At 39.1% G+C, this 21,602-nt stretch overlaps 1 pseudogene; it reads left to right on the plus strand.

Moving 5' to 3' along the window:
- The first annotated feature begins 1,073 nt into the window (after positions 1 to 1,073).
- Positions 1,074 to 20,946, plus strand: LOC132518408 (eukaryotic translation initiation factor 3 subunit E-like; annotated as a pseudogene).
- Positions 20,947 to 21,602: the final 656 nt, after the last annotated feature.

The following is a 21,602-nucleotide window of genomic DNA, read 5'->3' on the forward strand; positions in this document are numbered from 1 at the left end:
GACCAAGTGCATTGGATGTCCTATGACTATCTCAAAGGGCGAGAGCTTATGAGTTCCAAAAGAGGTGGATCTAAGATTTAGAAGGACCAATGGCAATGCTTTTGGTCAAGGTATTTGGAGGGCCTTTACAAATTTTGCCCGCTGAGTCTTAAAAATGACATTATTGTGTTCAGCGAAACCAGAGGATTGAGGGCACAGTGGAAGTGTAAAACCGGTCAAATAATGTTGACTTGTTGAATACATGACCAGTAAAATAGGTTCCTTGAACACTATAGAGTTTAAGAGGAGTTCTTCAGGTAAGGATAATCTTTTCCAAAAGGACTTTAACCCCAGAAGAGGCAGTAGTCTATTTGCAAGGGAAGGCTTCAGTCCAGTGTGAAAGCATACAGACCATGACTAACACATATTTATATCTGTGAGATGGAGGAAGTTGTATGAAATCCATTTGCCAGACCATGAATGGTCCATTAGGCAGTGTAGCATGTCAGGAAGCAGTACCAACATGCTTCCCTGGGTTGTACTTTGGACAAGTGGGACAAGTAAGGAAGGCAGTTTTTGCGGCTTTGTTCATGTTTCCCTACCAATATTGATTCATGAATGCTATTATTTTGTCAGTAGACCAATGGTTTAATGCATGTAGAGTGGTTAGAAGTGGTAATTTTAGAGTCTCCAGCAGGACTGAATTGTTATCTGGCCCAAACCAGAGCTTTTTCTTTGTATCAAACCAAAAGTCGTTGAATTTCCAATCTTGTTTTTTTCTTTTCTGAGGCCAATTGTTGGGTTTCTCTAGTCAATTTTTCTAAGTTATCATTTGGGGAAATATCCCTCTGGACCATTGCAGAGTTTTGGCTGCTGTTGGTCCCTTTAAGGTCAGCATTCTTTGCAGAAACATCAGCTAGGTGATTTCCTTTAGCTTCCAGAGATCCAAATTTAGAATGCCTTGGAATCTTCATAATAGCGAAAGTGGCAGGTAAAAGTATTGTATCTAAAAATTCTTGAACATAGGGGCCATTTAAAATTTTATTTCTGTTGGAAGTAAGGAAGCCATATTGTTCTCACAACATTCCAAAACCATGCGCTGCTCCAAAAGCATATCTACTGTAAGTAAAATATTGGCAGTTTTGCCCTTAACTAAAGTGAAAGGCCATGTAAAAGCATATAATTCAACCTGTTGGGCTGAAGTAGCCATAGGTAAAGATGCTGTCTCAAGAATATCAAAAGGAGTGGCAATACCATATTAATTATCATTGTCATATTTTTAAATAACAACCGTCAGTAAATCATGAGAAGTCAGTGTTACCAAAAGGTATTTCCTGCAGGTCATCATTAGGAGTAAGGAAGTGATCCATCAGCATTAAGCAGTTGTGAGGGACATTATTGGTGACAAAGGGGAGAAGAGTAGCAGGGTCAATGTTATTACAATGTTATTATTAAAAGAGTTATGTGAGCATCAGTTTGAAAAAAGGACTTCATAGGAGGTGAGGTGACTGGTTATGAAATATTGAGTGTAATGGGACTTTAGGAGCCTTCTACTGCATGAGGTACAAAAATGGTTAAAGGAGATCACACAAAGATTTTCTCAGTGGTCTTAAGCAAAAGGGCAGTGGCAGTGATGGCTCTAGGGCAAGGGGGTTATCCCCATTCCACAGGGTCCAGTTGTTTGTTATGGGTCGATAGTGGTCCCCGTGTTGTTGGTTTTTTTTTACATCTTTATTGGAGTATAATTGCTTTACAATTGTATGTTAGTTTCTGCTTTATAACAAGTGAATCAGTTATACATATACATATGTTCCCATATCTCTTCCCTCTTGCTTCTCCCTCCCTCCCTATCCCACCCCTCTAGGTGGTCACAAAGCACTGAGCTGATCTCCCTGTGCTATGCGGCTACTTCCCACTAGCTATCTATTTTACGTTTGATAGTGTATATATGTCCATGCCTCTCTCTTGCTTTGTCACAGCTTACCCTTCCCCCTCCCCATATCCTCCGTTCTCTAGTAGATCTGTGACTTTATTCCTGTCTTACCCCTAGGTTCTTCATGACATTTTTTTCCTTAAATTCAATACATATGTGTTAGCATACGGTATTTGTCTTTCTCTTTCTGACTTACTTCACTCTGTATGACAGACTCTGGGTCTATCCACCTCATTACAAATAGCTCAATTTCGGTTCTTTTTATGGCTGAGTAATATTCCATTGTATATATGTGCCACATCTTCTTTATCCATTCATCTGATGGTGGACACTTAGGTTGTTTCCATCGCCGGGCTATTGTAAATAGAGCTGCAATGAATATTTTGGTACATGACTCTTTGTGAATTATGGTTTTCTCAGGGTATATGCCCAGTAGTGGGATTGCTGGGTCATATGGTAGTTCTATTTGTAGTTTTTTAAGGAACCTCCATACTGTTCTCCATAGTGGCTGAACCAATTCACATTCCCACCAGCAGTGCAAGAGTGTTCCTTTTCTCCACACCCTCTCCAGCATTTATTGTTTCTAGATTTTTTGATGATGGCCATTCTGACTGGTGTGAGATGATATCTCATTGTAGTTTTGATTTGCATTTCTCTAATGATTAATGATGTTGAGCATTCTTTCATGTGTTTGTTGGCAGTCTGTATATCTTCTTTGGAGAAATGTCTATTTAGGTCATCTGCCCATTTTTGGATTGGGTTGTTTGTTTTTTTGTTATTGAGCTGCATGAACTGCTTATAAATTTTGGAGATTTATCCTTTGTCAGTTGCTTCATTTGCAAATATTTTCTCCCATTCTGAGGGTTGTCTTTTGGTCTTGTTTATGGTTTCCTTTGCTGTGCAAAAGCTTTGACGTTTCATTAGGTCCCATTTGTTTATTTTTGTTTTTATTTCCATTTCTCTAGGAGATGGGTCAAAAAGGATCTTGCTGTGATTTATGTCATAGAGTGTTCTGCCTATGTTTTCCTCTAAGAGTTTGATAGTTTCTGCCCTTACATTTAGGTCTTTAATCCATTTTGAGCTTATTTTTGTGTATGGTTTTAGGGAGTAATCTAATCTCATACTTTAACATGTACTTGTCCAGTTTTCCCAGCACCACTTATTGAAGAGGCTGTCCTTTCTCCACTGTACGTTCCTGCCTCCTTTATCAAAGATAAGGTGACCATATGTGCGTGGGTTTATCTCTGGGCTTTCTATCCTGTTCCATTGATCTATATTTCTGTTTTTGTGCCAGTACCAAACTATCTTGATTACTGTAGCTTTGTAGTATAGTCTGAAGTCTGGGAGCCTGATTCCTCCAGCTCCGTTTTTCGTTCTCAAGATTGCTTTGGCTATTCTGGGTCTTTTGTGTTTCCATACAAATTGTGAAATTTTTTGTTCTACTTCTGTGAAAAATGCCAGTGGTATCTTGATAGGGATTGCATTAAATCTGTAGATTGCTTTGGGTAGTGGAGTCATTTTCACAATGTTGATTCTTCCAATCGAAGAACATGGTATATCTCTCCATCTATTTGTATCATCTTTAATTTCTTTCATCAGTGTCTTATAATTTTCTGCATACAGTTCTTTTGTCTTCTTAGGTAGATTTATTCCTAGATATTTTATTCTTTTTGTTGCAATGGTAAATGGGAGTGTTTTCTTGATTTCACTTGCAGATTTTTCATCATTAGTGTATAGGAATGCCAGAGATTTCTGTGCATTAATTTTGTATCCTGCTACTTTACCAAATTCATTGATTAGCTCTAGTAGTTTTCTGGTAGCATCTTTTGGATTCTCTCTATATAGTATCATGTCACCTGCAAACAGTGACAGCTTTACTTCTTCTTTTCCGATTTGGATTCCTTTTATTTCCCTTTCTTCTCTGATTGCTGTGGCTAAAACTTCCAAAACTATGTTGAATAAGAGTGGTGAGAGTGGGCAACCTTGTCTTGTTCCTGATCTTAATGGAAATGTTTTCAGTTTTTCCCCATTGAGGACGATGTTCGTTGTGGGTTTGTCATATATGACCTTTATTATGTTGAGGAAAGTTCCCTCTATGCCTACTTTCTGCAGGGTTTTTTATCATAAATGGGTGTTGAATTTTGTCAAAAGCTTTCTCTGCATCTATTGAGATGATCATGTGGTTTTTCTCCTTCAATTTGTTAATATGGTGTATCACGTTGATTGATTTGCGTATATTGAAGAATCCTTGCATTCCTGGAATAAACCCCACTTGATCATGGTGTATGATCCATTTAATGTGCTGTTGGATTCTGTTTGCTTGTATTTTGTTGAGGATTTTTGCATCTATGTTCATCAGCGATATTGGCCTGTAGTTTTCTTTCTTTGTGACATCCTTGTCTGGTTTTGGTATCAAGGTGATGGTGGCCTCGCAGAATGAGTTTTGGAGTGTTCCTCCCTCTGCTATATTTTGGAAGAGTTTGAGAAGGATAGGTGTTAGCTCTTCTCTAAATGTTTGATAGAATTTGCCTGTGAAGACATCTGGTCCTGGGCTTTTGTTTGTTGGAAGATTTTTAATCACAGTTTCAATTTCAGTGCTTGTGATTGGTCTGTTCATATTTTCTATTTCTTCCTGATTCAGGCTTGGCAAGTTGTGCATTTCTAAGAATTTGTCCATTTCTTCCAGGTTGTCCATTTTATTGGCATAGAGTTGCTTGTAGTAATCTCTCATGATTTTTTGTATTTCTGCAGTGTCAGTTGTTACTTCTCCTTTTTTATTTCTAATTCTATTGATTTGAGCCTTCTCCCTTTTTTTCTTTATGAGTCTGCCTAATGGTTTATCAGTTTTGTTTATCTTCTCAAAGAACCAGCTTTTAGTTTTATTGATCTTTGCTATCATTTTCTTCATTTCTTTTTCATTTATTGCTGATCGGATTTTTATGATTTCTTTCCTTCTGCTAAATTTGGGGTTTTTTGTTCTTCTTCCTCTAATTGCTTTAGGTGCACGGTTAGGTTGTTTATACGAGATGTTGCCTGTTTCTTAAGGTAGGATTGTATTGCTATAAACGTCCCTCTTAGAACTGCTTTTGCTGCATCCCACAGGTTTTGGGTCGTTGTGTCTCCATTGTCATTTGTTGCTAGGTATTTTTTAATTTCCTCTTTGATTTCTTCAGTGATCACTTTGTTATTAAGAAGTGTATTGTTTAGCTTCCGTGTGTTTGTATTTTTTACAGACCTTTTCCTGTAATTGATATCTAGTCTCATGGCGTTGTGGTCAGAAAAGATACTTGATACAATTTCAATATTCTTAAATTTACCAAGGCTTGATTTGTGACCCAAGATATGATCTATCCTGGAGGATGTTCCATGAGCACGTGAGAAAAATGTGTATTCTGTTGTTTTGGGATGGAATGTCCTATAAATATCAATTAAGTCCATCTTGTTTAATGTATCAGTTAAAGCTTGTGTTTCCTTATTTATTTACATTTTGGATGATCTGTCCATTGGTGAAAGTGGGGTGTTAAAGTCCCTTACTATGAATGTGTTACTGTCAATTTCCCCTTTTATGGCTGTTAGTATTTGCCTTATGTATTGAGGTGCTCCTATGTTGGGTGCATAAATATTTACAATTGGTATATCTTCTTCTTGGATCGATCCCTTGACCATTATGTAGTGTCCTTCTTTGTCTCTTGTAATAGTCTTTATTTTAAAGTCTATTTTGTCTGATATGAGAATTGCTACTCCAGCTTTCTTTTGGTTTCCATTTGCATGGAATATCTTTTTCTATCCCCTCACTTTCAGTCTGTATGTGTCCATAGGTCTGAAGAGGGTCTCTTGTAGACAGCATATATATGGGTTTTGTTTGTGTATCCATTCAGCCAGTCTGTGTCTTTTGGTGGGAGCATTTAGTCCATTTACATTTAAGGTAATTATCAGTATGTATGTTCCTATTCCCATTTTCTTAATTGTTTTGGGTTTGTTATTGTAGGTCTTTTCCTTCTCTTGTGTTTCTTGCCTAGAGAAGTTCCTTTAGTATTTGTTGTAAAGCTGGTTTGGTGGTGCTGAACTCTCTCAGCTTCTGCTTGTCTGTAAAGGTTTTAATTTCTCCATCAAACCTGAATGAGATCCTTGCTGGGTAGAGTGATCTTGGTTGTAGGTTTTTCTCCTTCATCACTTTAAATATGTCCTGCCAGTCCCTTCTGGCTTGCAGAGTTTCTGCTGAAAGATCAGCTGTTAACCTTATGGGGATTCCCTTGTGTGTTATTTTTCTCTTGCTGCTTTTAATATGTTTTCTTTGTATTTAATTTTTGACAGTTTGATTAATATGTGTCTTGGCGTATTTCTCCTTGGATTTATCTTGTATCGGACTCTCTGTGCTTCCTGGACTTAATTGACTATTTCCTTTCCCATATTAGGGAAATTTTCAACTATAATCTCTTCAAATATTTTCTCAGTCCCTTTCTTTTTCTCTTCTTCTTCTGGAACCCCTATAATTCGACTGTTGGTGCATTTAATGTTGTCCCAGAGGTCTCTGAGACTGTCCTCAGTACTTTTCATTCTTTTTTCTTTATTCTGTTCTGCAGTAGTTATTTCCACTTTTTTATCTTCCAGGTCACTTATCCGTTCTTCTGCCTCAGTTATTCTGCTATTGATCCCATCTAGAGTATTTTTAATTTCATTTATTGTGTTCTTCATCGTTGCTTGTTTCATCTTTAGTTCTTCTAGGTCCTTGTTAAATGTTTCTTGCATTTTCTCTATTCTATTTCCAAGATTTTGGATCATCTTTACTATCATTATTCTGAATTCTTTTTCAGGTAGACTGCCTATTTCCTCTTCATTTGTTACGTCTGGTGGGTTTTTATCTTGCTCCTTCATCTGCTGTGTGTTTTTCTGTCTTCTTATTTTGTTTATCTTACTGTGTTTGGGGTCTCCTTTTTGCATGCTGCAGGTTCGTATTTCCCGTTGTTTTTGGTGTCTGTTCCCAGTGGCTAAGGTTGGTTCAGTGGGTTGTGTAGGTTTCCTGGTGGAGGGGACTAGTGCCCATGTTCTGGTGGATGAGGCTGGATCTTGTCTTTCTGGTGGGCAGGTCCACATCTGATGGTGTGTTTTTGGGTGTCTGTGGACTTATTATTATTTTAGGCAGCCTCTCTTCTAATGGGTGGGGTTGTGTTCCTGTCTTGCTAGTTGTTTGGCATAGGGTGTCCAGCACTGTAGCTTGCTGGTCGTTGAGTGAAGCTGGGTGCTGGTGTTGAGATGGAGATGTCTGAGAGATTTTCGCCATTTGATAGTACGGGGAGCTGGGAGGTCTCTTGTGGACCAGTGTCCTGAATTTGGCTCTCCCACCTCAGAGGCACAGCACTGAGTCCTGGCTGCAGCACCAAGAGCCTTTCATCTACACATCTCAGAATAAAAGGGAGAAAAAATAGAAAGAAAGAAGGAAAGAAAGAAGGAAGGAAAGAAAGAAAGAAAGAAAGAAAGAAAGAAAGAAAGAAAGAAAGAAAGAAAGAAAAAGAAAGGAGGAAAGGAGGGAGGGAGGGAGGGAGGGAGGGAGGAGGGAAGGAGGAAAGAAAGAAAGAAAGAAGATAAAGTAAATTAAAATAAAGTAAGGTAAAATAAAATAAAGTTGTTAAAATAAAAAATAATTATTACAGGAAAAAAAAATTTTTTTAAGAAAAAAAAAAAGAAGTACGGATTGGACCCTAGGACAAATGGTGGAAGCAAAGCTATACAGACAAAATCTCACACAGAAGCATTCACATACAACTCACAAAAAGAGGAAAAGGGGAAAAAATCATAAATCTTGCTCTCAAAGTCCACCTCCTCAGTTTGGAATGATTGGTTGTCTATTCATGTATTCCACAGATGCAGGGTACATCAAGTTGACTGTGGAGATTTAATCCACTGCTTCTGAGGCTGCTGGGAGAGATTTCCCTTTCTCTTCTTTGTTCTCACAGCTCCCGGGGCTCAGCTTTGGATTTGGCCCCGCCTCTGCGTGTAGGGCACCAGAGGGCGTCTGTTCTTTGCTCAGACAGGATGGGGTTAAAGGAGCCGCTGCTTCGGGGGCTCTGGCTCACTCAGGCCGGGGGGAGGGAGGGATGCGGATGCAGGGCGACCCTGCGGCGGCAGAGGCCGGCGTGACGTTGTACCAGCCTGAGGCGTGCCGTGCGTTCCCCCGGGTAAGTTGTCCCTGGATCCCGGGACCCTGGCAGTGACGGGCTGCACAGGCTCCCTGGTAGGGGGGTGTGGATAGTGACCTGTGCTCGCACAGAGGCTTCTTGGTGGCGGCAGCAGCAGCCTTAGTGTCTCATGCCCGTCTCCGGGGTCCGCGCTTTTAGCCGGGGCTCGCGCCCGTCTCTGGAGCTCCTTTAAGCAGCACTCTTTTTTTTTTTTTTTTTTTTTTAAGCAGCACTCTTAATCCCCTGTCCTTGCACACCAGGAAACAAAGCTGCCAACCCCAGTCCTCTCCCTGCGCTCCTACCGACACGCCCGGGCCTCAGCTCCCAGCCCGCCCGCCCCGGCGTGTGAGCAGACAAGCCTCTCGGGCTGGTGAGTGCCGGTCGGCCCTGATCCTCTGTGCGGGAATCTCTCCGCTTTGCCCTCCGCACTCCTGTTGCTGTGCTATCCTCCGCGGCCCCGAAGCTTTCCCCGTCCGCCACCCGCAGTCTCCGCCCGCGAAGGGGCTTCCTAGTGTGTGGAAACCTTTCCTCCTTCACAGCTCCCTCCCACTGGTGCAGGTTCAGTCCCTATCCTTCTATCTCTGTTTATTCTTTTTTCTTTTGCCCTTCCCAGGTACGTGGGGAGTTTCTTGCCTTTTGGGAGGTCTGAGGTCTTCTGCCAGCGTTCAGTAGGTGCTCCGTAGGAGTTGTTCCACGTGTAGATGTGTTTCTGGTGTATCTGGCACAAGGTGGCCATCCATGGTTTCACATCAACATGATCTCAGGCACAAACCTCCTTGATATTTCATTTTGTCTTTGGTCCCCGTGTTTTTGATGAGTATCCCAAGGGCATTCCAATTCTTTTTATTTATATACAAAAAGGAAAAAGGTAATCTGATAATTGGCATGCTCAAGGGCAGGTGGATTCACCAAACTCTTCTTTAAAGCCTTAAAGGTGATGTCACTGATTCTTATCATAAAATTGTGTTGGCATTCTTATTCTTCAGTAAAACACACAGAGGTTCAGCCATAAGAGAGAAATTTGGAATCCAGTTCCAGCAATAACCAACGAGCCTGAGAAAACTTCACAGCTGGTGCTTAGTTTGGGGGTTTGGGAGACTTAGAACACCATGCTATCTGGATCTAGGTGAAGTCCTTGTTCTGATAGCAGATGCCATAAATATAAAACCCAGGTTTGGGCAAACTGCAACTATTCCTTGGTGATCTTATGTCCTTTTAAGGCTAAAAGCTTTACAAAGTGGATACTGTCTCTGTGAGAAGGCTTGAGAATGAGAGTGAAGAAGTAAATCATCCACATATTACAAAAAGTAGAACCTCTAGGGAACTTTATTTCATCCAGATCAGCCTTCAGGATTGGTGAGAAATAAGGACTCTCAGTAAAACCCTGAGGTGTTACTGTCCAGGTGAATTGTTTTTCTTCCCAAGTGAAGGCAAAAAGGTATTGACTACCTTCATCAACTGGAATACTAAAGAATGCACTGCATACATCAATTATAGTAAGGAATTTTCTTCCAGTGGGAATGGATGTTAATAACATATGAAGGTTAGGAACAACAGGGTATCAAGGGATAACAATGTTTATAGCTCAGAGGTCCTGAACAAACCTGCACTCCTGGCCCTTAGGTTTTCTCACTGTTGTGGGAGTATTACAGGGACTAGTACCAAGGATAATGAGGTCTTGAGCCTTATAATCTTCTACTATGGGCTTTATGCTTTGAAGGGCTTCTCAACTCATAGGGCATTGATTCATTCTGGGGAGAGCTTTTGAGGGATCTATCTGAATCTTGATGGGAGATGTGCTATGAATTTTGCCAATATCAGTTGGAGATTTTGCCCATAAGAAAGGTAGTTGTTGATTCAATAGAGACACGTGGTCAGTATTTCCAGAATGAGCTCTAGTATAGTCAGAAATGGAGAAAATAAAGACGTAAAAGCATCATTTAATTCATCTGGTTGGCTGCTTTGACTTTTTACTGTCAAATTCTAGACTTATTTTCCCTGTTTGGGAGAAAGAAATTCCAGCATGATATTTCTCTAAGAAGTCTTTGCCTATAAATGGATAAGGGCAGCAGGACTAAAGAGAGAAGGGTATGTATCTCTCAAGGGACCTAAACAAAAGACAACAGGTTCATGGACAGGAACCTCTTAAGGTTCATTAGAGATCCTCTGTATTTGAGTTATTTTAGTACTCCAAGGCAGGGGCTGCTTTATTATAGTGGGGTTGAGCACCAAGAGTGTGGCTTTGGTGTCAGTTAGAACTGGAAGAGATTCATCCCTAATCTGGAAAAATGTTTCTCCAAGCCGATGAATAGAAGGGAATGGGGAAAGCCCTGTCATTTAAAACTGGGAGGATGTTAGAAAGGCTGAAGGCACCTGAAGTGCTTAAACTTGTAACAATCTTTTTTTCCATTGTTCTGGCTCTTTGCAATAATAGCAGAAACCAAGAGGGTTTTGATATTTTTTAGGGACCTTCATTTGCTGAAGTTGAAGGTTAAGAATTTTATCTGTCCTGATGGATGCATAAAGAAGGTGTGGTATATATATATACACACACGCATATATAATATATATACATATACAATATGTATATATAATTTATAATATATGTAATAATACATATAATATGTATACTATATATAATGAAATACTACTCAGCCATAAAAAAGAATGAAATACTGTCATTTGCAGCAACATGGATGAACCTGGAGATTATCATACTAAGTGAAGTAAGTCAGACAAAGAAAGACAAATACCGTATGATATCACTTATATGTGGAATCCAAAATATGATACAAACAACTTATTTACAAAATGGAAACAGACTCACAGACATAGAGAACAAACTTATGGTTACCAAAGGGGAAAAGGGGGGATAAATTAGGAGTTTGGGATTAGTAGATATAAACTACTCTATATAAAATAGGTAAACAACAAGGTCCTACCGTATAGCACAGGGAACTATGTTTGATAACTTGTAATAACCTATAATGAAAAAGAATATATATATATACATATATGTATAACTTAATCACTTTGCTCTATGCTAGAAACTGACACAACATTGTAAATCAGCTATACTTCAATTAAAAAAAAATCCTAAAAAGAAAATAGAGAATTTTAGCTGTCTTCCTTTGAGGTGATTCATCCACAGTGAGAGAGACCTGGTCTGTCAGATTAACTAAATCTGGAGTGGACATAGTTTCCCATTCCATCCTGGTTCTTTTTACTAGAAGTGCAAGGTCCTGGTTCAGCCCATGAATAACCCATTTTGACGTAAAGTTAAAAGCTACCTGGGTGCATGACTCTTTTTGAATTATGGTTTTCTCAGGGTATATGCCCAGTAGTGGGATTGCTGGGTCATATGGTAGTTCTATTTGTAGTTTTTTAAGGAACCTCCATACTGTTCTCCACAGTGGCTGTATCAATTTACATTCCCACCAACAGTGCAAGAGGGTTCCCTTTTCTCCACACCCTCTCCAGCATTTATTGTTTCTAGATTTTTTGATGATGGCCATTCTGACTGGTGTGAGATGATATCTCATTGTACTTTTGATTTGCATTTCTCTAATGATTAATGAAGTTGAGCATTCTTTCATGTGTTTGTTGGCAGTCTGTATATCTTCTTTGGAGAAATGTCTGTTTAGGTCTTCTGCCCATGTTTGGATTGGGTTGTTTGTTTTTTTGTTATTGAGCTGTATGAGCTGCTCATTGCAGCTCTATTTACAATAGCCCAGAGATGGAAACAACCTAAGTGTCCATCATTGGATGAATGGATAAAGAAGATGTGGCACATATATACAATGGAATATTACTCAGCCATCAAAAGAAACGAAATTGAGCTATTTGTAATGAGGTGGATAGACCCAGAGTCTGTCATACAGAGTGAAGTAAGTCAGAAAGAGAAAGACAAATACCGTATGCTAACACATATATATGGAATTTAAGGAAAAAAAAAATGTCATGAAGAACCTAGGGGTAAGACAGGAATAAAGACACAGATCTCCTAGAGAATGGACTTGAAGATATGGGGAGGGGGAAGGGTAAGCTGTGACAAAGCGAGAGAGAGGCATGGATATACATACACTACCAAATGTAAGGTAGCTAGCTAGTGGGAAGCAGCCGCATAGCACAGGGAGATCAGCTCGGTGCTTTGTGACCGCCTGGAGGGGTGGGATAGGGAGGGTGGGAGGGAGGGAGACACAAGAGGGAAGAGATATGGGAACATATGTATATGTATAACTGATTCACTTTGTTATAAAGCAGAAACTAACACACCATTGTAAAGCAATTATACTCTAATAAAGGTGTAAAAAAAATAAAATAAAAGTCATCACCAAACTCAAAAAAAATAAAAATAAAAAAAATAAAAGCTACCTGGGTGGAATCAACATCTGAAGGAAGACCAGAATTTTCTTTAAAAATAATCTGAAGTTCATTGTAATAGTCATGACAAGATTCATCAGAATTTATGTGCAATCCTGAATTTTGTACCAGTCAGTAGGCTTTGGAAACACCCTAAAAATTACTGGATGAAGTCTCCCACCCATTGCCTGAGCCTAATCGTATGATAAGTTAGCAGGCTGGTCTCCCAGTTGTAATTTTAGAGACTTTTCAGAATGTTCCCAGTTAGTGATTTTCATCCAATGCTGTCTGGCCTTCATTGACAAGCATATGAACTAGCTGACATAAGTCAGAAACTAGGTTGATAGGTCTGAATGACTGCATTAAATTCCTCAGCAAATCGGCGAGGATCTTCAGTTGCTTTGGGAAGATCTTTGTGGCTTACAGTTTAGCTTTAGTCCAGGAAATATAAGAAATTAAGGGTTAGTCTCTGGATCCTCAGAAAGCTTAATTTTTAAAGGGACACATTCTGATAAGTTCAGAGGCAAAGGAAGTGAGGTCAGTTTCTGAGAAAAAAGGAAGTTCAGTGAGAGAATTCGATGGGGGAACTGAGGGTATAGGCCTGTAGGTGGCCTAGAAAGAAAGGAGGAGGATGGCGCCAGAGGCAGGGCTTGGGCACAAGGAATGGAGGGAGAGACACGACGGCCCTGGAGAAAGAACCAGGGGCGAAGGAGCCAAGGAGGAAGGCCCTGTGGCTTTTGGGGCCATTTTCACTTTCTTTAATCCTTTCTTTGCATCAGTTAATCTTAAAATCTTATTTTGCAGAAAGGCAATTTTAGCCTTCTGATAAAGTTTGGAATCCTCAAAATACAAATCGAAATAGACATTCTATTTAGTTTGAGACATTTTAGAACTATGGTAGTCCAGTTTATTTTTAAGAAGAGTAAGTTTGGGGATTTCAAAATTCCTCTTAATGGCCACTGATATTCTAAATTGCCTTTGGTTATGTTGGCTTCTTTAGTTAGAAACGCACTTGAGGAAAGACCGTGGTTTTTAAACATAAAATCAGCTCAAATCCCTGTAGGGGAGTGCCCTCAAAATACTTAGATAACTGCAGTCCCATTCTCATAACTTTTCCTCCAGAAAAAGAATAATTTTCTTTTTATTAATTTCTTTTACGATTTATTATTATTTTATTTATTATTATTCTGAAAATTATTTCAGAATAATTTTCAAACCACCTAAACAGTTTTCAGCTCAAACAGCTTATAGCTCAAACAGTTCAGATATCTCTACCAACCTGTAGGCCTAATACCAGCCATTTCTAAGAGAACAGTCTGGTCCTAGAAGAACCTAGCTGAAGCCTTCTCAGCTCAGTTCCCATAGAACAGCCCTCATTCCAAATATATATATATATATATATATATTCCATATATATATATATATATATATATATATATATATATATATATATATTCCAAATATATATGGCCAAAGGCTGAACCAGTCCCAACTGGAACAATCTGATTTCAAATCAGATGGAAGTGCTAAATGAGCACTCGCAGATAGAACAAGGCCTTAACTAGAAAAGTTGAAACCTTCAAACAGATCTCAAACAAACCCTAGAGAACTTCAAGATCCAAAGAGCGGGGAAGCTTGGATCCAGGAGAAAGACATACGTTTGAACTCCGCGGTCAGGGAGAAAATCAATGAGCAACAATGGGCTCAGTGTGGGTACTGCACCTGTTTCTCACCAGCTCTGGAGTCATTGGGGGGTCTCCTCTAAATTCCTGTATGTGCCACCAAAATGTTGACCTAAAATAAACAGACGGCCAGCTATTTCTCCAGTAAAAATGGACTTACTTGGGATTAGAATTGCAATTTGGGGCCTGCAACCATGGCTAGCTAGCCACATGCAAGTCCCTACACAGCAAGGAGAGAAGAACTCTTTTATAGAGGGGAAAAGGAAGTTGGGAGGGCCGTAGTAAACAAAGAGTCCATGGATTTTCATTGACTGAGTTGTTGCCAGGAAAGAAGAGTCTTTCTACTTTGTGTTGGTCTCTGCTATTGTTGCAGGGCACGAGAGCTCCCCCTTCTGGTCTCCCAACTCCATTCAATTGAGGTTTTAGTTTATTAATTTTTTACACCTTTGACACATAAAAGTTTTTCATTTTGACGAAGACTAATTTAATGTTTGTTTTGTGGCTTATGCCTCCAATTCTAACTTTTGAGGGGAGGTGACTTTGCTTAGTTCAATCATAGGGGAAGCTACGATGCTTAGGTGTGTGGGATTCCATTCATTGATAAGTGGTGGCAGAAGCACTTAGGAGAGAAGGTTAACTGATGTACCCAGTGTTACACAGCTAGTAAAGAGCAGAGTTGAGACTTATACCTGATGTTAAAACCAGTAATCTTACCTTAAAAATCTCTCCAAATGGGCTTCTCTGGTGGCGCAGTTGTTGAGAGTCCACCTGCCCATTCAGGGAATACGGGTTCATGCCCCGGTCCGGGAAGATCCCACATGCCGCGGAGTGGCTAGGTCCCTGAGCCATGGCTGCTGAGCCTGCGCGTCTGGAGCCTGTGCTCCACAATGGGAGAGGCCACAACAGTGAGAGGCCTGCATACCGCAAAAAGAAAAAAAAAAATCTCTCCAAATAACCTTTGGCTATCTAAGCTAATAAAGGAACTGAATGTGAAAAAATAAATAAAACCAGTAATCTTCACTTCTCTAATTATGCAGAGAAGAAATTATTATGGTGAACTCAAGATGATCAACTTTTTCTCAAAGAGTGGGTAGCATTTTGATAAAGAGGAGGAAGGAAGAACTTTTCTTTGTAAGGGATTCTTGTTTGTAGAAGACTTATTTGAATAGAGCAGAAATTTCCGTATGAAAAAGGAATGACAAACCCTGTCACTACCTCAAGTTCTTTGTTCCATGCATTTCACCCTGATGCCTTAGGCCTTATTAGATGTCCCCAATACTTAGCAGGGTTGCTGTTATCACTAATTATGGACACAAGACAGTGCTAAAAGATCTCTCTTCTGGTTCTTTAGGCCCAGGTGTAGAACGTTCTCTTTCCTTTAATGCTCGTTCCATTTTCAGAAAAGAACTTTGATTACCAAACTCAGGAAAAACTTAATAGAAATAATGAAAATACAGCATAATATCAAATGTTTAGATTTCAAGGTTAACTGAAGTATAGTTCCAGTGTCGCTGATGATTTTGTACAATTTTAGATGAATGTAATAGAATTTCAAAGTTAGAAAGAACATTTGAGATTATCTTTCCTTTTTTCTATCCTGCTCCCCCCCTTCCTTCCTTCCTTCTTCCTTCCAGGGACACTTTGTTAAACAGAATCTTTTCAGTTTGGAAAAAATAAGCAAAATATAAGCAGAACTGTTCTTCTTGAAATGGAGGTAGGATGCTGAAGCCCAGTCTCTGATCTTACCTTTGCCACCATGGCAGGCCCGGAGGCATGTCTGTTAACCCCAAGGTGCCACATAAAAGAGTTTGGAAAATCATTGCTGAAAGTCAGGTGGTTGGCAAACTGCATTCTTGAATCAAAGCCTGCCCCCTACCTGTTTTTGCACAGCCTGTGAGTTAGTTTTTACATTTTTTAATAACAGGGAAAAAGTCAAAAGAAGAATATTTTATAATGCATGAAAATTATATGAAATTCAGTTTCAGTGTCCATAAATAAAGTTTTATTGGAACACAGTGATGTTCATTCATATATATATTGCCCAAGGCTGTTTTTAATGCAATAATTTCAGAGTTGAGTAGTTGCAATGGATGCTGTATCTCAGTTTCTTTAATAGATGTAAAATGATATAAGGTAATAATTATAATAAAGTATTATTAGATTTGTAACAGATATGATATAATATGTATAACATAATAGCACAAAAAGGGGAAAGAGGGAATAGAGCTATATAGGAGTGACATTTCTATCTCACTTTGATTACATTAGTATAAATCTGAAGTAAGTTGTGATAAATTAAAATGTATATAGTAAGCCCTAGAGCAACCACTAAACAAACAACAAAAGAAACCCTAAAAATGGTAAAAAAAAATAAAAAATAAAAATAAAGGAACTAAAATGTTACACTACCAAACATTTACTTAATGCAAAAGAAAGCAGCAAAATAAGAATATAGGAACAATAGGATATAAACAAATAGAAAAAAAATAACTCATATAAATTCAACTATATCAATAATAACATTAAATGTGAATGGATTAAACAATCCAGTCAAAAGGCAGAGATGTCAGACTGGATTAGAAAACAAGATCTAACTACATTCTGTCTACAGGAGACACCTTTAGATTCAAAGATATGAATAGGTTAAAAGTAAAAGGATGGAAAAAGATGTAATATGCAAACAGCAACCATAAAAGCTGGAGTGGCTATACTAATATCAGACAAAATAGTCTTTAGGACAGAGTATATATGGACTGCAAAGCCTGAAGTGTTTACTATCTGGTCCTTTACAGAAAAAATTTGCTAACTCCTGTTCTAGATGCTTATGATGACTCACTGGGATACAGGAAAATATATTAAGGTTTTGACTACATTTTAGAAGTCTAATTATTTAGAAACATTTTGCATTATGTTTTATACTATATATTATATATTGGGGTTGAATGTATATTCTTTATAAATGAATAAAATAGACATAATTTCATGTGCATGTGCAGAAATGTTTTTCTGATCAAAGTGTGTAATCAAGTACTTTTGGAAACCACTCTAGTCTAACTGTATTGTTTTACTTGTGGGAAAAATAAAATCCAGAGTGATGAAACGATTGTTCAAAATCCCAGAGCAAGTTATTGGCCGATAAGCTACAGGCTCCTTGCCCCTTTCACTGCCCACCCCATCTTTTGCTGTCCTCCAGCTTGGGGTTTCTGAAGTAAGGCTCACCTGTGGTGACTTCAGATTCTCTCTAGCACTAGACCTACTACTGTGTAATACATTCACAAGCCTTTTTCCTAGTCTTTTTATGAACCTTGGTATGTGCTGGCCATGTGAGTGCTCTTTGGGCTGAAGCAAGAGATTGAGGCATACCCTAAATTCATCCCAAATGTCTTCCCTGAGCTTGTACGTATCTCATAGACAGATGAAGTAGAAATCTGCACACATGCTGCATCGTACAAATATCCTTTGCTTTAGGAATGTGGTGTCAGGAACAAGATCAGAAAAGTTTCTGTAGTTGACTTTGGACTTCACTAATTGGGATGATGCAGCTTATTTAGGAAAGTCACAAGTCAAGAGGGACACACACACACAAAATTGTGCACATTCAAAACGAGGTCCAGGATAATGAAAAATAAGAAACAGCGTGTCTGTGAAGAAGAGTAGAATAAACTGGGTGGTAACTTAGCTCAAAAATGACTCAGGTGCCCAAATAATTATCTTCAAGTATCTTAATGACTGTCCTGGAAAAGGAGGAACTTAGCTGTTTCATAAGCCCAGATCTAGGACGTATGGTAAAATTTGCTGGGATTTAGGCTTGGGTTCACTAGCTAGAGATGCCCAATGATGAACTGGGTGTCGTATAGACTTTGACATCAGAGAGAAGTGAGAATAATTCTTGGCTTCATCTCTTGTTGCCTGTTTGACCCTGGGGATTATGGTTATGGAGAAGAAGAATATATTGCAATATTGTATGTATAGCTCTCTTTTTTCCCTCTCCTACATGTCCTTGAACCTCATGCAGCCAACTGCCAGTTTATACTGTCAGGATTTTGAAATTCAAGGCTGAGAGAATAGTTTGAGAAAAGGAATTTTGAGTCTGGCTTTTAGAATCTAAGGCCAGAATGTCTGGAAGGAAGTAGAACACAAAGTATATGCTGAAATAGTAGGTTTGGAAATATAAAGTAGGAGTCACACAGCACTGCCCACTAAGACCAAATAAAAATTCCATGGGCTGGAAGTTAATGTGTGGAGGAAAGACAATGTTGAGGGAGGAGATTGGTGGAGGCTAGCCTGCCTGGGACTCAACACACCAAAGGGAACCAGGGGGAGAGCTGTGGAACTGGCACTAAGACTCATCAACTACCAATAGAGAGACACCATCTATCACAAGGTGGGAGTCAGCTCATTAATGGATATCATGGGATCACATTAGGCATTTGGACCAGTGTCGTAAATCATCAATGCCATACAGCTGTCCTCATTACATCTTGTAAAGACCTCCTAATGAAACACTAGCAGAGTGCTGGTCTTTGTCCTATGAGAGTTGCAGCTCTTTGGGGCCAAAACTTTGCTCAGCTCTATTTTACCTTCCCTGTGTGGAAACAACTCTTACTCACTAGGTATATTCTAAGGTGTTGCTTTGATGACAGGATGTCTCCTGAACACCTGTAGGAGGAGAGATCATGTGGAAGGGAATCCTCACATCGGTACCTTGGTAGGAATGAATAGAACTGGTTTGAGATCCTGTCTGCTCCAACCCAGTTGCATTAAAAACAGCAATTCCAGTTACATGTTAACGATACTTTTGACTTTCCATGTGGTTACAATTAACTTTCCTAGACCTTTTTTGCTGTTGTTGTAAATTATAACATTAATAATTATTTTATAAGGTTGCTCTGAAGTTAAATGAGATAATGCATAAGAATATTAGCACACTGATTGTCTTAGGATATGTTCAATAAATGGAAGTTGTTAGTAATATTCAAGAGGTGATGAGATCATAATCCCTTTAAGTGTTCTTATGAAACTGAGTGACCACTTGGTGTTCATGTGGTAAGGGCATTAACATTTCTGAATGTGATAGTGGTCTCAGAGACCCATTTGTCAGTTCAGATCCAGTGTTTTTCTACCTGCTGTGCATGGGCTAGTACAGACTGGCTGTATAGCATAGCCTCGGATAGTGTTAAAATATACATAAGTCTGGGCCCAAATGCAGATAATCTGAGTTAGTAGATTTAGAGAAAGGCTCAAGATTCTGTGTTATTGACAAGCTGTTTCCCTCTGGAGGCTCTAGGAGAGAATCCATTTCCTTGCCTTCTTTAGGTTTTAGAGGCTACCCACATTCTTTGGTTCACTGCCCTACATCACTCCAACTTCTCCATGCATTGACAAAGCTCCCTTTCTGACTCTGACCCTCCTACCTCCTTGTTATAAGGACCCTTATAATTACATTGGATCCTCCAGGATATTGCAGGGTTATCTTTCCATCTCAAGATTCTAAACTTAATCATATCTGCAAAGTCTCTTGCCGTGTAAAGCAACATATTCACAGATTCTAGGGATTAGGATGTAGGTACGTTTGGGGGGTCATTATCCCGAAAATCATAGAGGATAACGTTTTTTTGGACTGTCAGCTACACGAGAAATCCCTAGATGACTTCATTCATTCCCACCTAGTAAGTCCATGTGTTGGGGGATTTTTCTTCTACACTACCACCCCTCTAAGTGTCTATTTCTTTGGTATACAAGTGTCCCGGCAGGCTGATTTAGACTTGACAATTCCATATTTAGATACACCCTAAAGATATGCAAAATTCCAATATAAATGTGGAAACTACTCTGGAGCAGCAGAATATCTTTACTTCTTTAGAGTGTTGGTTCCCACAATGGACAGAAATGCTTTGAGTTCTCTCTGGGGAAAACTGGTCTCTGAAATCTTAATGCAGAATTGGAATGCAGCCGTGGAAGACCTTATGTAGCTAAAAGAGACCATAGATAATAATTCTGTGAGTTTGCCACTCTAGTCTCTTCAGCAGCAAACATGCTCATTCATTAGTCTCTATGTTTTCTTCAATCACCCCAAAGGACGTGGTAACATTATTGATCTCTTCCTCTACCAGCCACAGTACCTTAATGTAATTCAGATGATGTGTCCACATATTCTCGGCTATTTGACCACAGCAGTCATAACAAACAAAGATGTTTGAAAACGCCGGCAGGTGCTAAATGATCTGGTCAAAGTTATTCAATAGGAGTCTTACACATATAAAAAACCCATTACAGAGTTTGTTGAGTGCTTATATATTAATTTTGACTTTTATGGGGCTCAGAAAAAGCTGAAGGACTATGAATCAGTGCTAGTGAATGATTTCTTCTTGGTGGCTTGTCCGGAGGAGTCCATTGAAAATACCCATCTCTTTGTATTTGAGACTTTTTGTTGCATTCATCAGTGTATCAGCATTAACATGTTGGCAGATAAACTGATCGTGACTCCAGAAGAAGCTGAAAGGTGGATTGTAAATTTGATTAGAAATGCAAGACTGGATGCCAAGATTGATTCTAAATTAGGTCATGTGGTTATGGGTGACAGTGTAGTCTCATCCTATCAGCAAGTGATTGAAAAGGCCAAAAGCCTTTCATTTAGAAGCCAGATGTTGGTCATGAATATTGAGAAGAAACATAATCAGAATGGTAGGTCAGAGGCTCTTAACTGGGCAACTCAGGACTTTGGCTTCTACTGAAGAACTGTACAGAAAAAATATAAAAACTATAAAAGAAAGGTGAAATAATAAAACCATTATATAAACGTGAAGCATTTTGGAAACAACATAATGAGTATAAATTTTGGAGAATTTGAATAAAATGGGCTGTTTTTCATTAAAACAAAATACTTGACAGTTCTAGGTAGGGTATGCTGGATGGGAACAGAACAATCTTAAGGGTCAAGGTATAAATGGCTATCACTCCTGCTTGATGAACAGTGTGCCAGATGCTAACTCCTGTCAAAGGAAGGGACTCATCATAGCTCCTCAGTCCAGGCAGCATATAAGACTTCATGTTTGAAGGCAGTAGCTTCTGTCCCTGGGCCCTAGCTACATATGATCATGCTCTGATGGAGACTGGCCTTTCCCTGGATATTGACTCAATACCGTTCTTATGGTCCCTCTGGCGACGTCTCCTCATTCTTTGTCCAACTGTCTTCTAAGTCTCTCTTATCTTTTTCTTCTCAGCCTTGGGAACCCATCCTTTGCCTTAAGGTAATTTTTCTCTTATCATTTATATCATCATCATATCATATATTCTCTCAAAATCTCATGTGTCTATAGCTGAGTCATAATATGTAGGTTGCTAAACTCAAAACCAGCAACCAACTCTCTTTGCTTTCTTCTGTCAGTTCACCTCCAAGGCAATTATGGAGAATGCTTAGCTGATTGAATGTGGGAAGGAACAAGGAATGAAGCAAATTCTGGAAACAAA

This window comes from Lagenorhynchus albirostris, chromosome 3 (assembly GCF_949774975.1).
Source record: "Lagenorhynchus albirostris chromosome 3, mLagAlb1.1, whole genome shotgun sequence".
Classification (NCBI taxonomy): Eukaryota; Metazoa; Chordata; class Mammalia; order Artiodactyla; family Delphinidae; genus Lagenorhynchus; species Lagenorhynchus albirostris.